General features: G+C 51.8%; 1 protein-coding gene across 1 annotated transcript in view; it reads right to left on the reverse strand.

Moving 5' to 3' along the window:
• Nucleotides 1–1368, reverse strand: part of LOC138759042 (semaphorin-6B-like) — a 480615-nt gene extending 479247 nt beyond the window's left edge. The window contains exon 1 of the mRNA XM_069928857.1: nt 1110–1368. The gene's annotated coding sequence lies outside the window, so the exon portion shown is untranslated. The remainder of the gene's footprint in view (nt 1–1109) is intronic.
• Between the last annotated feature and the right edge of the window lie 1376 nt (nt 1369–2744).

The following is a 2744-nucleotide window of genomic DNA, read 5'->3' on the forward strand; positions in this document are numbered from 1 at the left end:
TTCTCTCCCCCCTTCTCTCTCTCCCTCCTTCTCTCTCTCCTTCTCTCTCTCCCCCTCTCTCTCCCCCTCTTCTCTCTCTCCCCCTTCTCTCTCTCCCTCCTTCTCTCTCTCCCTCCTTCTCTCTCTCCCCCTTCTCTCTCCCTCCTTCTCTCTCCCCCCTTCTCTCTCCCCCCTTCTCCCTCTCTCCCCCCTTCTCCCTCTCTCCCCCCTTCTCCCTCTCTCCCCCCTTCTCCCTCTCTCCCCCCTTCTCCCTCTCTCCCCCCTTCTCCCTCTCTCCCCCCTTCTCCCTCTCTCCCCCCTTCTCCCTCTCTCCCCCCTTCTCCCTCTCTCCCCCCTTCTCCCTCTCTCCCCCCTTCTCCCTCTCTCCCCCCTTCTCCCTCTCTCCCTCTCCCGTGCCGTGGTTCTGAATCTCGTGGTTATTACCGAAACAAAAGCACGCTGCTGCCGGCCGGGAAACAAGAAGAAGTGAACGTTTGCACCCGCCCCCAATCAAAAAGACCAACATTCGCAACCGAGACAGAATGCCGACAAAGACACCGGGCCAGGGAGCCGGTGAAGGGTGGTCAGGTCAGGGAAGGAAAGCCGAACCTGACTCCAATGCACCTGTGCAGCGCTGCCCAGCAAACCCAGTCACCGACAGAAACGAGACCCCCCCCCCCCCCCTTTCTGAAGTGAGGGGATTTTTTTTAAATTTATTCTTTCCCGGTGTTTAACAGTTGACAATCACTGTGCACTTCCCAAATAACCAAAAGCAGTTTGCATTTTGCAATGGGTTTTATATCCACGAGCTGCCTCCTGGTGCAAAATAACACAAGTTAAAGGAGTCATTTTTTAAAAAACAGGCCAAGTCCCTCAATGAGGGGAATCATGAAACAGCTTTAACCTGAGATTTTTGGGGGGGGGGGCGAAGTCCCCGATTTGCAAACTCCCCTTTCGGGATCCTTTGCAAACAAGTCTGCGAGGTTCTGCTTCGCTGGCTTTAGTCAGGAGACACATGCACTTCCAGCACAGCAGAAACGAGCGAAGAAATTCATAGCCAAATAACGTGGCGAAAGAATAAACACATCGGATCAGCTTCTTTTCGGAGTCCAGCCGGCACCCGAATTTACCTGGTTAGCCGAGGCTTCAGTTAATAGCCAACGAACAGGGGGGTCTTCACCAACCACCCATCCGTGGCTCATGTTCCGGACTCCCCACCTGTCCTGGCTTGACACTCAAGCCCAACTGCTTCTCCCTCGCAGATGGAAGCGACAGTTGCTGCAGGTCTGCTCGCACCCACGGCAGCTGAAAGCCACCTGGTTCTGCTGTGCCTTCTGCACGGTGTAGATCCAAGGGCGCTGCGGCCGAGGAGGTGCCTTGCTCTTGCCCCTTCTGGGTCTGCGAAGCACACTGCCCGGCTCGCTGGGGCTGAACTCGTGCCTCGGTGGGATGCCAGGAGCGCGCACCGTGCCCTCAGCGCACAGCGCCCGCCGACAACCCGCCTCCGGCGCGGGGCAAAATCAGAACTGGAGTCACGACAGAAACTGGATTGGATTCGGGTGTTCTTCCCCAACACAGCTGCGCTTTAAAAAAAAGATCCTCTCCTAGTAGATCCAAAAGAATCCTTTAAATCAGCATGGTCTCCCATAATTAACAGGTTGAAAAAAAAATTGGCAAAAATGAGAGAATTTGGAGAGTTGGATCTTTTTTAATAAGTCAAGATATTAGGTTCTCAACTAGGAGAGGTGCAGGGGAGAACATTTTTAAAAAGTGGTGCCTCTCTTCCACCCCCCCCCCCCCAACCCAGTCCAACCACCACACCACCCTCCTCCCCCCTGACAACTCAGTGGAGCCCGCCATTCAACCACTGACTCATCATCTGGCATGTGTCCTGGTGCCCTTTTTTGATGTGCTCGCTCCCCCTCACTTTAGAACCTGGCTCATGCCCCTGACTGCAGACTCTGGAATGGGCGTAGTTGGGCTTTCGCAAGATGCACCAGCAACGAGGATAAACTAGGCTGATGACTGGGATGGAGTCATGCCAGCTTTGGAGTCTGAGTGGACGTAGATGGCAAGTAAACAAACATGGAGGTGGGAACTAATAGAAGGAGGTTATGAGATGAACCCTGGGGTAGGGATGGATCTCAGGATGGAGATGGATGGGTGCAGGTTCACCCTCGGGTATGGATGTTCAGTTCCATTTTTCTGGTGCCACGTTGGCTCGGCCATCAATTGTTAAGTTGCATGAAAAAAGAGACAGGCATTTAAGTTTCAAATGGAAATATCGAGCAACCGCGTCTGCATAAATCTTGACCTGCCATTGGCTTTAGTGCCATGAAAACACAAAGCGGATTAATTACGGAAAGTATGGACCAAAAACTGATGAGCCAGTGGGGGAAGTTCCACATCAGAAATGGTGCCACGGGCAACATATTCAGCAAGGGAGACTGGCGTCACAGTGAGGCACACAGTATTGAATTGAACGAACTCCCTCAGGGGCATCATTAATGTGCTCCATTAGACTGTCCTAATTCCAGCAGCTGTATTTATTTTTGAAGTTAACAATGCCAATACTCTGTACAGTTAGCATAAGATGTTGAATTTTCTCATTGTAAACACTGAGCATCTGAACATTCACATTTGTAACTTTTGTTTCTTCACAATATATTTTTACTTTTAAGCAGCAGGGAATGAGCTCAGCTAATTGCTCAAGTGAGTGAATCAAGGGACTAGGAGGCGACTGCTCACAGTGGGAGCTTAGATAT

This window comes from Narcine bancroftii, chromosome 3 (genome assembly GCF_036971445.1).
Source record: "Narcine bancroftii isolate sNarBan1 chromosome 3, sNarBan1.hap1, whole genome shotgun sequence".
NCBI classification, from domain to species: domain Eukaryota; kingdom Metazoa; phylum Chordata; class Chondrichthyes; order Torpediniformes; family Narcinidae; genus Narcine; species Narcine bancroftii.